This window comes from Dipodomys spectabilis, unplaced genomic scaffold (assembly GCF_019054845.1).
Source record: "Dipodomys spectabilis isolate Male_0828 unplaced genomic scaffold, ASM1905484v1 ptg000451l, whole genome shotgun sequence".
Taxonomy (NCBI): Eukaryota; Metazoa; Chordata; class Mammalia; order Rodentia; family Heteromyidae; genus Dipodomys; species Dipodomys spectabilis.
In genome coordinates, this window is record NW_024871128.1 from 587175 (window position 1) to 601183 (window position 14009).

Genomic DNA, 14009 nt, shown 5'->3' on the forward strand with positions numbered 1-14009 from the left:
TCTGCAACTTCATGCAATCCCAATATCCCAATTGTCCAACCTTTCTTTGATTTGTTGTGTTTCTGGGTCTCTATTCAGAAAATTTCGGCCTGAGCCAAGGAGACCTAGGGTTTCTCCTATTCCATCCTGTAATGTTGTCAGAGTGTCTGCTTTGACTCTGAGGTCTTTGATCCATTTGGAGTTGATTCTGGTGCAGGGTGATATATAAGGATCTAGCTTTAGTTTTCTACAAGTAGTTAACCAATTTTGCCAGCACCATTTACTGAAGAGGCTGTCTTTCTTCCATTCTATTGTTTTAGCTCCCTTATCGAAGATTAGATGGCTATGGTCTGTAGGTTCATTTCTGGGTTTTCAATTCTATTCCATTGGTCCTGAGGTCTGCTCTTGTGCCAGTACCAAGCTGTTTTGATTACTCTGGCTTTGTAGTAGAGTTTGAAATTTGGGATTGATATTCCTCCAGCAGTGTTCTTTCTGTTGAGGATCGTTTTTGCTATTTGGGGTCTTTTATTGTTGCATATGGATTTTTGAATTGCCTCTTCTATTTCCTTGAAGAATGAGGTTGGAATTTTGGAATTTTGATAGGTATCGCATTGAATTTGTAGATAGCCTTGGGAAGTATTGCCATTTCCACGATGTTAGTTTTTCCCATCCTGGAGCATGGGAGTTTTTGCCATTTTCTAAGTTCTGTTTTGATTTCTTTTTTCAAGTTTTTAAAGTTTTCATCATCCTTCACTTCTTTGGATAAGTTAATTCCTAGATATTTTAATTTCTGTGTGGTTATTGTGAATGGAGTTGCTTTCTGAATTTCATCCACACTTTTATCATTGTTGACATACAGAAAAGCCATTGATTTTTGAGGGTTAATTTTATACCCTGCTACTTTGCCAAAGATTTGAATCAGCTTGAGTAATTTGGGAGTGGAGTCTGTGGGATTCTTTAAATACAAGATCATGTCATCTGCAAAGAGGGAGAGTTTTATTTCTTCTTTCCATATTTGGATCCCCTTTATGTCTGCATCTTGTCTTATTGCTGTAGCTAGGCATTCTAAAACTAGATTGAAGAGAAGTGGAGAGAGTGGACATCCTTGTCTTGTTCCAGAGATAAGAGGAAATGGCTTTAGTTTTTCACTATTAAGTATGATGCTGGCTGTAGGTTTGTCATATACAGCTTTTATTGTATTCAGGAATGTTCCATGGATTCCTAATTTTTCCAGAACCTTCATCATAAAGGGATGTTGGATCTTGTCAAATGCTTTTTCTGCATCTATTGAGATAACCATGTGGTTTTTATCCTTGCTCCTGTTGATGTGATGAATTGTATTATTTGATTTGCGTATATTGAACCAACTTTGCATCCCTGAATTGAATCCTGTTTGCTCGTGGTGTATGATTTTTTGGATGAATTGTTGAAGTCGATTGGCTAATTTTTTTTTAGAAGTTTTGTATCAATGTTCATCAAAGAAATGGGTCTATAGCTCTCTTTCTTTGAGAATCCCTGCCTGGTTTTGGGATGAGGGTTATGATGACTTCATAGAATGTGTTCAGTAATGAACTCTTTCAATTTCATTGAAGAGTTGGAGGAATATTGGTGTGAGCTCAGCTTTGAAGTCCTTGTAGAATTCCGTGTAAAACCATCTGGTCCTGGACTTTTCTTAGCTGGGAGTCTCTTATTGCTGTTTCTATTTCAATGCTTGATATAGGCCTGTTAAGATGGTTTAACTCATCTTTGTTTACTTTTGGCATGTCAGTTTTTGCTAGGAAAAGGCCCATTTCTGCCAAGTTCTCAAACTTATTAGCATAAAGTTTTGAGAAGTATTCCCTTATAATGCCCTGAATCTTGGTTGTTTCTGTGGTGATGTTTCCATTCTCATCTCTGAGTTTATTTGGGTGTGTTCTCTTCTTTTTCTGATAAGATTTTCCAAGGGTCTGTCAATTTTGTTAAGTTTTTCGAAGAACCAACTCTTTGTTTTGTTGATTCTTTTTTTAAAAATTTTTATTTATTTTTTATTGTGAAAATACTGTACAGAGGGGTTACAATTACAAGGGCAAAATAATGAGTACATTTGTTATCAAGCATTGTAGCCTCCTACTTTGTTTCCCCTTCCCAGCCCTTCCCAGCCTCCCCCCGCCCCCCTACCCAATCATCCAATTTTGTTGATTCTTTCTATAGTTTTTTTTGATTCTAATTCTGATTTAATTTTAATTATTTCTTTCTGTCTATTGGATTGGGGTTTATCTTGCTGCTCTTTTTTTCAAGGAGATTCAGATGTCTCATTAAATTGTTGGTTTCAGATCACTCCAATTTTTTGATATAGCTACTCAGAGCTATAAACTTGCCCCTGAGTACTGCCTTTGCTGAGTCCCAGAGGAGCTGGTAATTTGTGTGTTCATTTTTGTTGAATATCATGAACATTTGAATTTCCTTTGTAATGTCTTCCATGACTCGCTCGTGATTCAGCAGGATGTTGTTCAGCCTCCATGTGTTACAGGACTCTGAAAACTTCTTGGCTGTATAGTCTGCCTGCCTCTGGTCTCAGACAGTCAATATTCCCTGTAGGATCTCCATGCTCTCTATCAAGTATTACATCTGTTCCCAGACTGTCATTCCATCCTTGTTGCTCCCCTCTTCTAGGAGTCCACTTCTAGCATGCCAGCAGAAAACCAAAGCAGAGGGATAAAACACAATATCTATGACAGCACTGGTAAAATTCTGTAGGTTCCTTAAGATTTCATTTTTCTAAAAACAAGTTGGGAAACCATTGGAAAAACTTGGGTATTTCAGGGGGGAAAACTTACTGATGCTATTTCCTGGAATTTATTTATTTTTAATAAAACCTTATTAGTATTGTGACTTCACTTAAGTTTTAGAGAGTATAAGATAAACCATATGGTCTGGGAAGGTGTCTCAGTGGTAGAGTGCTTGCCTTGCATGCTTGAGGCCCTGGGTTTGATTCCTCAGCACCACATAAGCAGAAAAAAACCAGAAGTGGCGCTGTGGTTTCAAGTGGTAGAGCACTAGCCTTGAGCTGAAGAGCTGAGGGTCAGTGCCCAGGCCCAGAGTTCATACCCCACCATCAGCCCCCCCCCAAAGATAAAACATATAATTATAGGTATCTTTTTCTTTCTTTCTTTCTGTTGTTGCTGTGTTTTGAAATAAGGTCATTACATGTGCTTGAGACTAGCCTGGAACTCACAACCTTTCTATATCAAGACTCCTGAGTGTTAAGATCACAGGCATGCACCAGACCTGGTTAATTATAGGTGACCTCTATTAACACATTTTAATAAATTAACTACATTTCACATTTCAAAAGCAGCTTTATGAAACCATAGTTCTAAACCTCATCCAGAAAAGATACATACCATTTCATTAGATTTTACTTTAAAATACACATTAGATTGTACTTAAAATTGTATTTTAAAACAGATTTTCCTGCTCTTTGATGGGATTTATATATTTGCCAAATGTCTCTAGTATGGACCTCAATTCAGTTTCCAACTCACTCAAGAAGGCATCTTTTTTTGTCCATTTAAGAATCCACCATCCAGGTAAAACAACGACAATGTGTTAGCCCTCTCTAGTCTTTTCTCTTCTGATGCATTAGAATGTTCAATCAAATCCTATATTTTTAGCCATCTAATAAGTTAGTAAGTAAGTTATGAACTTTGTCATTTCTTAACCGTCTTCCAAAATTGTCTTTTTCCCCCTTACATTTGAAAGGTCTCCTCAAATATTACTTATAACTTTTACTATAGTTCTTTGATTTTCCTTAGGAGTAATTACTCCACATTAATAGTGCAGATAGAAAACCTTAAAATTTATTCAAATAATGGGTGTACATCTCATTGAATTCCTCTCATGTATCCACATTAAAAATACAGGCATAGAGCTAGGAATGTGGTTTCGTGGTTGCCTAGCACACATGATACCCTGTACTATACAAACAGAAAAAGCCAGAAGTAGTCCTGTGGCTCAAGTGGTAGAACGCTTGCCTTGAGCAAAAGCAGCTCAGAGACAGTGCCCAGATGCTGAGTTCAAGCCCTAGGACAGGCAAAAAAAATATAAAAAATACATGCATTTTTCATTTTTCTCATTAATATTTCCTAACTAAACTTTATAGCCTAACACAAATAAGTACTATCAGGTCTTAAAATAAAAATCCTGTTTGTACGTCACAAACATAAAATTACATAATTACCTTTAATATAAAATGCTTTTGAGTGTCAACTATTGTGCAAAAGATTTAAGTTCATTTTGATATGGCTTTAATATTCTATAATATCTATAAATATTTAAATCTAATTAATATCACTTAATGGTATTTTCACAGAGGATTATACTTCTACTGCAGAAACAAATCAGGTCAACAAAATTAGAAGGGGTGTTTGAAATCAGAGGAGAATGTCACTAAGTATGTTAACAAGTTGAGCCAGGCACTGGTGGCTCACACCTCTAACCCGAGCTACTCAGAAGGTTGAGATCTGAGGATCATGGTTCAAAGCTAGCCTAGATGGGAAATCCATGAGGCTCTTATCTCCAACTGATCATCAGAAAAACTGAAATTAACACTAAGGTTCACAGTGGTAGAGTGCTAGGCTTGAGCAAAAGATCTCAGGGACAAAATCCAGGCCCTGAGTTCAAGCCCCACAACCAAAGGAAAAAAAATAACAAGTTAAAGCTGGGCACTGGTGGTTCATTCCTGTAGTCCTAGCTACTTATAAGGCCGGGATCTGAGGATCACAGTTCGAAGCCTATCTGGCTATAAAAGTTATGTTATCTCCAAGAAAACCAGAAGTGGAGCTGTGGCTTCAAGTAGTAGAGCAGTAGCCGTGAGCAAAAAGAAAAAGCTAAGAGACAGAGCCTAGGCCTTGGGTTCAAGCTCTAGAACTACCATATAAATAAGTATAGTTAACAAACTGAAAAATTAAAGAATTTGCTTTAGATTTTCTATTTGTAACCCATAAGCGTTTGTGTTTTACCATTATAGTATATCCATTCAACTACAGAATTACTTCAGTGCTTATTCTACCTTCTTTTTGCTACCCTATTTTAACTATATCAATTAAAAATGCTTTATAGTAAAGTCACTTCCATCATTTCTGTATGTAAACTGAAAAGTGTTAAATAGAATTGGTTACTTATTAGGACAATTACAAACATTACATTCTCCCTCTAAATCTCCAAAGACCAAAGCTAATAGTGACAGACATTTCGCCCCAGAAATCAGTTGTAAGAGGTCAAGACTGCAATTGAATCCACCTTGTTTTTCTATGCTGGAACAGCAGCTTGAAGTAGGTAATGCAAACCTTGCATTTCACCAGCCCTTTCCAATTAAAGACTGACATAAGCATTTTGATCACTGATCTAAACACAAGCCTAGGGAAGAAAAAGAATACAGTAAAATTTCCAGTACGACTTCCCATAAAATAGTTGAATTTTGGCTCAAAGAGTTTCCGAGGCTCTGAAAGCTGAGGAAAGTAAGCTGAAACAGCCTCTGATGGTTCGAGAATATACTGAGCAAAGGGCCGCTTGAAGGTTTCTGTACATATTTGGACAGTCTAGTTACATTAAAACCTCCATTTCCACCGGGCAAGCTTCTGATTTCCACACTCTGGAGGATTAATGTTTCTGGTGTATGTCAAAAAGCATATTCCAAAGTGCTAGACATTTCTCTATGTTAAGCATTCACTCAATCTCCAGACTAAATTTAAAATATTTGAGTATAGAAAAGCACAGACCTTCATAACAGGGCTAACAGGAGTTTGTGAAGATCTCTAAAACTCATTACAGATAATTTTAGTACAGTAACTACATAAATGGAAATTAATGAGGTGCTTGCTGCTATTATGCACTTGAAAAAGAACTACAATGATATTCTAACTATAATATTAACTCAAGATTTTTAACTATAGATCTCAAAAGCCAGATTGCCTAGATGCTAAATGGGCAGATAAATTGGTAAGTGCGCTAGATTACATTGTCAAGCAGGAAGTAGACTGCATCCCAGTTTTATAGCACTTAAGTTTTGAAAAAAGAAACAGCATTGTGCATTTATGTAATTAAATTTGGGCATATAAATTCACATTTCTGACAGCAGGAAAAATAAAGGGTCTTCATTCAATGTCATAAATGTTTAAAATTTCCAAAACAGGGTAGGACTGCAGTTCATTGGTAAAGTCCTCTGGCCTGGCTTGCTTGAGGCCCCATGTTTGATCCTCAATACTATAAGAAAAAAATGACAAAAACATAATTTTAAATCGAAAACAGTGAAAAGTCAGCTTATTAGCAGTACTAGCTGCAGTGTCACACTCTTCTAAAGGACACAACATTTTCATTTGTTTAAAAAAAAAAAAGAAGCTAGATATGAAGTCATGATGCCACACACTTCTAATGTCAGCTATGTAGGAAGCATAGGGAGACATCTATGTCTGAAAAATAATGAGGCCATCAGTTCAAACTATTACAGCCAAAAATACATAAATAAGTAAATAAATGGAAAAGCCTTGCCTCGTTTAACTTTGTATTTGTCTAATTTGAGAAAAAGTAAGGTCAAAAGTTCATTATCTCATTTGTTCAAATAAGGTCATAAACTTACTGACATATGGAATAGCATTTGGTTTTCAGCATCTTTATTTTACTGACTTCTGATTCTTATGTAGCAAATCAACTTTACACAGATAAAGGTAGAGTCGTGATTTGCACAAGTCAAGGTGCCAGTTCTTAAAATTTTCTGATAGGGCTGGAACGCACACTTTGTGTGTGTGTCTGCACACATGCACATGTTTGTGTTCATGCATGTCATGCTCAGGCCTGAGCTCTGTTTCTCAAGACTTCTGGCTCAGGGTTGACACTCCACTATTGAACCGCAGACCCACCATGGTTAATTGGAGGTACGAGTCTCCTGGACTTTACTGCCAGGCTGGATTCGAACTTAGATTCCATCTCAGCTTCCAGAAGACCTAAAAGAAGAGGCATGAGACTCTGTTTCCCAGAAGCAGTGCACAAGTATTGACCAAGCCAGGAACAGGCCAAATAAGCTCTGCTAATTATGACAACTACACATCTAACATCACTACTCATAACAGTGACACTACAAACCTAACCTCAATACTCAGAACAGTAACAACTATACACCTAACCTCAATAATCAGAACAGAAAGAAGAGTGACAACTACACACCTAACCTCAACACTCAGAACAGGGACAACTGCACACCTAACCTCACTACTATGAACAATGACAACTACACACCTAACCTCAGTACTCAGAACATTCACAACCACATACCTAACCTCAACCCTCAGAACAGTGAGAACAGTGACAACTGCACACCTCACATCAATACTCAGAACAATGACAAATACTTAACCTCAACACTCACAAGAGTGACAACCCCACACCTAACCTCAACACTCACAAGAGTGACAACCACACACCTAACCTCAATACTCAGAACAAGGACAACTGCACACCTAACATCAATATCAGAAGAATCAGAATAGTGGCAAACTCACACCTACCCTCACTACTAAGAACTGTGACAACTGCACACCTAACCTCAATACTCAGAACAGTGACAACTACACACCTAATCTCAACATTCAGAACAGTGACAACTGCACATCTAATCTCAATACTCACAACATTGACAGCTACATACCTAACCTCAATACTAAGAACAATGGCCGGGCGCTGGTGGCTCACGCCTGTAATCCTAGCTACTCAGGAGGCTGAGATCTGAGGATCGCGGTTCAAAGCCAGCCCGGGCAGGAGAGACCGTGAGACTCCTATCTCCAATAAACCACCAGAAAACCGGAAGTGGTTCTGTAGCTCAAGTGGTAGAGCCCTCACCTTGAGCTGAAGAGCTGAGGGACAGCGCCCAGGCCCAGAGTTCAAGCCCCACGACCGACAAAAAAAAAATACTAAGAACAGTGACAACTACACACAGAACCACAACATTCAGAACAGTGACAAATGCACACCTAAAATCAATATTCAAAACAGTGACAACCACATACCTAACCTTAGTACTCAGAATAGTGACAACTTCCATATAACCTCAGTACTCAGGACAGTGACAACTACACACTTAACTTCAACATTAACAAAAACAATGACTACACATCAAACTTGAGTACTCACAACAATGACAACTGGACACCTTACCTCAACACTCAGAACCCTGACAACCGCACACCTAACCTTAATACTCCTAACATTGACAATCACACACCTAACTTCAACACTCAGAGCAGTGACAACTATACATCTAACCTCAGTAATCAGAACAGTGATAACCACAGACCTAACCTCAACACTCAGAACAGTCTGAACAATGAGTACTGCATACCTCACCTCACAACTCAAAACAGTGACAACTAACCTCAACACTCACAAAAGTGACAAGTGCACATGTAACCTTATGACAACAGCACACCTCACTCAGCAATCAGGGAAGAAGGGGGAGACAGGTGCAGGCACCTTAGGCCAGGGCGGTTCAGGTGGAAGTGCTTCCTGCACCAGGTCGTGGTCTGATGAGGCAGGAGGCATCTAGAAGCTTGGAGGTGACAGAGTTAGGAATGCCATCTTAGCACAATCAGGGGTGATTCAGGATTGCAAGTGCTGCCAGGCCAGAGCCAGCTGGAGAACTGGAGAACTGCAGCCCTGCCTCTGTCCTCCGCCTCCAGCCCCCTGCATTCTCCATGTCCCCGTCCCCCCCACACTTTTTCCCCCTTTCCAGGTCACTACCTTCCCTTTTTGCCTATCCCCTTCCGCACCATGCACTGGCTGGGATAGTGGTGGCGGCAGCACCAGCCCTCTCTGGACTTCTTTCTGCGCAGGCAGGCCCCGCGACCCCCCAACATTGCCTGACTCCGGAGCCACCTGGGACGCCACCTTCGCAGCCATGAATGCTCTCGACCCTTGCAATGCCTCTAGGGTGCCCACCCTTGCTGTGCACAGTGCCACGGGCTCACGTGGAGGGTACAGGATGCCAGCCAGGAGGCCTTGTGCCCCACACCCTTCCTCTCCTACCTGCTCCGAGCCAGGGCTGTCTGGGCATGGCACACCGGGCACTGGGATGCTCTTGAGCTCCTTCTGGGACTCCCCGCAGCTGCCGCCCATGCCCAGCCTGGGGACCGAGGTTCCGGCCTGGTTGCGGCTGCCTTGCTTGGCCACACTTGGCCACCCAGGCCGCCAGGAGCCGCCATCACCACCTGGTCGTGCAGGCAGCGCTGTAGCTGCTGCTGGTGCCAGAGCTTAGCCTAGTGGAGATTGAACGGGTCCCACTCTTCCTCCAGCAGCTGGTGGAAGCGGTTGGCCACGACCCAGCCGAAGCTCTCCTGCATTGTGGTGCAGGTGGCGACCATAGGGCACCCCAGGGTGCCCTTATCCCACCGAGGCCACTGCAGGCCCCGTGGTCAATCCAAGCAAGCAAGGCTCAGGGGAGCCTGTGGTGAGGACCCATGCTGCCTGCCTCCACCCTGCCTGCCAGGCCCATTCTAGTCCCTCCCTGTGCTGCCACTACCACTGCCCGCCCAACTGCCACGAGACAGCCAATCAGCACACAGTTACTCGCCCCTTCCCCAGTCTGAGTGCTAGAGAGCCCAAGCACAGGCTGGGTGGCTGTTATATCACAGGACCTCCCTGCCCCACCCCCGGCCTGTTCGGGAGAGGCAGGCCAGGGGCAGAGCCACTGCAAATGAGAGCAGGTGACCTGGGCTGCAGACCCATTGGACACAGCCATCCTGTAACTCCTTGGAGCTTGGGGCACGTTCTGTGTCCGCCACGCTTCTGTGAAGGTTACCCATTCACTTGGCCATTCAACAGCCCTATACTTGGCAGTTAGTGTGTGGTTGAGGAGGCACCAGCTGCTTCTGTTATGAACCTTAGATGTTATTCTGTCTGAGTGCTGCCCTGAGCTTTTTTTCCCTCAAGATTAGTGCTCTACCAGTTTGAACCATACTGGCACTCCTGGTTTCTGGTGGTTAATCGGAGATAAGAATCTCATAGACTTTACTGCCCGGGCTGGCTTTGAACTGTGTTCTTCAGATCTCAGCCTTCTGAGTAGTATTACAGGAGTGAGCCTGGTTGGACAAAGGTTTTGATTGCATGCAATGATATAAGCTAACTTTGCAAACACTGTACTAACTAAAAGAAGCCAGAGATAAAAGGCCATTTATTGTATGATTCCACTGATATAAAATATCTGTAGAATAGGCAAATCTGTAGGGACAGAGTAGATTAGTGCTACCAGGAGCTAGGGCAATATAATTTTGGAGAATTACTCCTTAATAGGTCTTCTTTAGGGGAAATAAAAATACTCCAGATATCATGCAATAGTAGCACAAAATTGTGAATTGCTAAATGTCACTGACTTACACATTTTCACATTGTGAAAAATAACTAATATTTTTACCACAACTTAAGGGGAAAATGTACTTTGTACCCAGATCAAGATTTGAGCCCTGATCCTGCCACCCATTAACTCTGTGATTTTGGACACATATTTCTGGGCCTTGTTTTCTCATCTGTAAAATGGAGACATCACAGTCCCTACCTCCAAGGGCTACTTTGAAGTTGGAATGAGATCATTTATTTACAGTGATCAGCACAGTGCCATCACAGAATAAATCCTCATGAGAAGACTTATTATTAAATGTTATTAGTGTCATTCATCATCGATCACATACTTTTCAGTCAGGCTTAATAGAGATAGAGTTATCTTAAATTTTCTGAAGATTTGTTTTTGCTTCTGTTTTGGGGCTTGATCATAGAGCCTGAGCACTGTCCCTGGGCCTCTTTGTGCTCAAGGTTAGTGTTCTACCACTTGAGCCACAACTCCACTTCCAGTTTTTTGGGTCTAATTGGAGATAAGAATCTCACAGGGACTTTTCTGACCAGCCTGCTTCAAATCTGGATACTCAGATGTCAGCTTCCTGAGTAGCTAGGATTACAGGTGTGAGCCAACATGTGCTGGTACTGAGGCTTGAACTCAAGTCCTCTCATTCTTCCTTGGCTTTTTTGTCAAGTTTTACATTCTACCACTCGATCCACACCTCTACTATTAGCTTTCTGCTGGTTGATTGGAGATAATAGCCTCATGATTCAAACCTTGATCCTCAGATCTCAGCTTCCTAAGTAGGTAGGACTACAGGTGTGAACTACCAGTGCCAACAGAAGATTCTTTTTTGGGGTCTGTTCTTTTTTGGTAGTGGCAATTGAACCCAGGACATTGTGCTTGTTAGACAATCACTTTGCCACTGAGCTACATCCCAGACTGAAGATTCTTTATTCCACAACATTAATACCTATACAAGAGACCATACTTTGTGAAGCACAGTGGTAAGCCAATGTTGTCTCTGGTACTTTTAAGCTGCCACTATACCACCATAAAACCATCCACTTAAGAAGTTATTGTCTTTCCATTGGACTTCTGGACTCAGACCACTTCCCCACTTTATTCCTATTCTCCTTCCAGCAAGGTTAGCACGCAAGTTCTTAGGGCTTGTCCTATGAGCACTGAATCTTAATTTTCAAGTCACAAAGGACCATAATAACTGTAAGTAAACCAATGCTATTTGCTTCAGGACTAAGAACAGCTTTAGGATTGCTGAAATGGAGATAATTTGTCTCTTGCTGGTATTATCTGGTCACTTGTTTCTGAATTTACTGTAGACCTTATAATAAGAGGTCTCACATATTTTACTTATCATTTTTCTGCTAGGAGGTTGTAATCTTAAATACATTCATGAAATACAATCAGACTGCATTAGCATGAGTTATTTAAGACACTGCTTGATGTGATCAATTTTGCAAACATCAAATAACTCAAGATGTGAAAATGATCTGTAGTAATTATAATAAGTAAATACACACATCCCCATAATGTAGAAAATATATATGTAACATTATATATATTCCAGTGGTTATTACCACCAATGGATACACAGTGAATGTAAACTACACAAAATGTAAAATGTTTTGAGTTTCAAGAGTTTCTTTAAATATAACGTAAAATTGCCAAATACCAGTGGCTCATGCCTATAGTCGTAGCTATTCAGGAGGCTGACATCTAAGGATTGTAGTTCAAAGCCAGCCCATGGCAGAAAGTCTATGAGACTCTCGTTTCCAACCAACCACCAAAAAGGCTCCAAGGGGAGCCATGGCTCAAGTCTTAAACTGAAAAGCTTATGGACAGTGCCCAGGCCCTACATTCAACATTGGGCGCCAAAATCTTCAGATAGACTTAGAATTTAATTCAATTGAGAGTTCAACTCTCAGTAGTTACTCCTTTCGATTACATCTTGGTGAAGCCAACGAAGAGCAGCTTCAGTGCCTTGAAATCACCTTTCATTCTGTAATTATTTATTGTCGATGAATGAATTTCTTGTTTGTGTGTCTTTGCTCAAGGCAAATATTCTTTAATGTGTTAAAATTATATAAAGGGCTAGGTGCCTGTGATGAATTCCTGTAATCCTAGTTACTCAGGAGGCTGAGATCTGAGGTTTAAGATTCAAAGCTAGCCCAGGCACGAATGGCCATGAGATTCTTATCTCCGATTAACCACAAAAAGCCAAAAAGGGAGTTGTGGCTCAAGTGGTAGAGCACTAGTCTTGTCACAAAAGCTCAGGGACAGCACCCAGATCCAGAGTTCAAGCCCCAGGACAGGCAAAACGAACATAAAACTTTAACAAATTAATATATGACAAACTAGATATATCACAAGATCAAGTGGATGTGATACTGTTTATTTTTACTAGTAATTGCAGCTGAATCTTATACAGTGCCTACTAAGTGCCAGTTGTATGTACACGTGACCTGCTTGTGCAATCCATGTATCTCCTTAATGACATGGATGCCTTCATTTCCCCATGTTCTGTGGCATGAGTGTTCTAAGAGGAAGATCTAGGTCTGTCAGTCCAGGGAGTGTGTCCTGAGTCTGCTCTCCTAACCTGGTGCTTTAGTTATAAGCACTGAGCTAAAAGTTAGGATTTTAGTAGAGCAATCTTTTCTTAAAGAACTATTTACAGTAATAGTGGGAAACAGTGCTCAAGACTGTAATCCTAGCTACTTAGGAGGCTGAGATATGAGGAATGCAGTTAGAAGCCAGCGTGTGCAGACAAGTCCATGAATCTCTTATCTCCAATTAACCATAAAAAAAAACCAGAAAAAGAAGTATGGTTCAAGTATTAGAACAGTGCCTTGAAAAAAAAGCTAAAGCCCCACAACCAACCAAAAAATAAGAATAGAAGTGAAGTAGGAAGAGGAGGAGGAGGAGAAGGAGCTAGAGCAGGAGGACAAGGAGGAGGAAGGACTATGTAAGCAAGGAACAATCAATATTGTTAGACCATGTACTGTTTGTCTGCTGTTGGCTTACCTCGCTCAACATGATTCCTTCTAGTTCCATCCATTTCCCTGCAAATGCCATTATTTTGTCAATTCTAATGGCTGCATAATATTTCATTGTGTATAGATAACACAATTTTTGGATCCATTTATCTGTGGTGGGTCATGTGGGTTGTTTATATATCTTAGCTATTGTGAACAGTGCTGCAATAAACATGGAGGTGCAAGTGTCCTTGTATATTGGTTATTGTTGTTCAGGGTAGATGCCTAGAAGTGGTATGACTGGGTCATAAAGGAGGTCAATCTTTAGCTTTCTAAGGACCCTCCAGACTGCTTTCCAAAGTGGTTGTATAAGTGTACATTCCCACCAGCAGTGTAATAGTGTTCCTTGTTCTCCACATCCCCTCCAGCATTTGTTGTTGGCTGATTTGTGCATGTGGGATATTCTGACTGGGGTAAGCTGGTATTTCAGGGTTGTCTTTATTTGCATTTCCTTCACCACTAGGGATGATGAACTTTTCCTCATGTGTTTCTTTGCCATTTTTATTTCTTCATCTGAGAAGTCCCTCTTTAGTTCCCTTGCCCATTTAGTATTTGGTTTGTTAGGTTTGGGAGTTCCCTGTATATACTGGATGATAACCCCTTGTCTGATGTATTGCTGG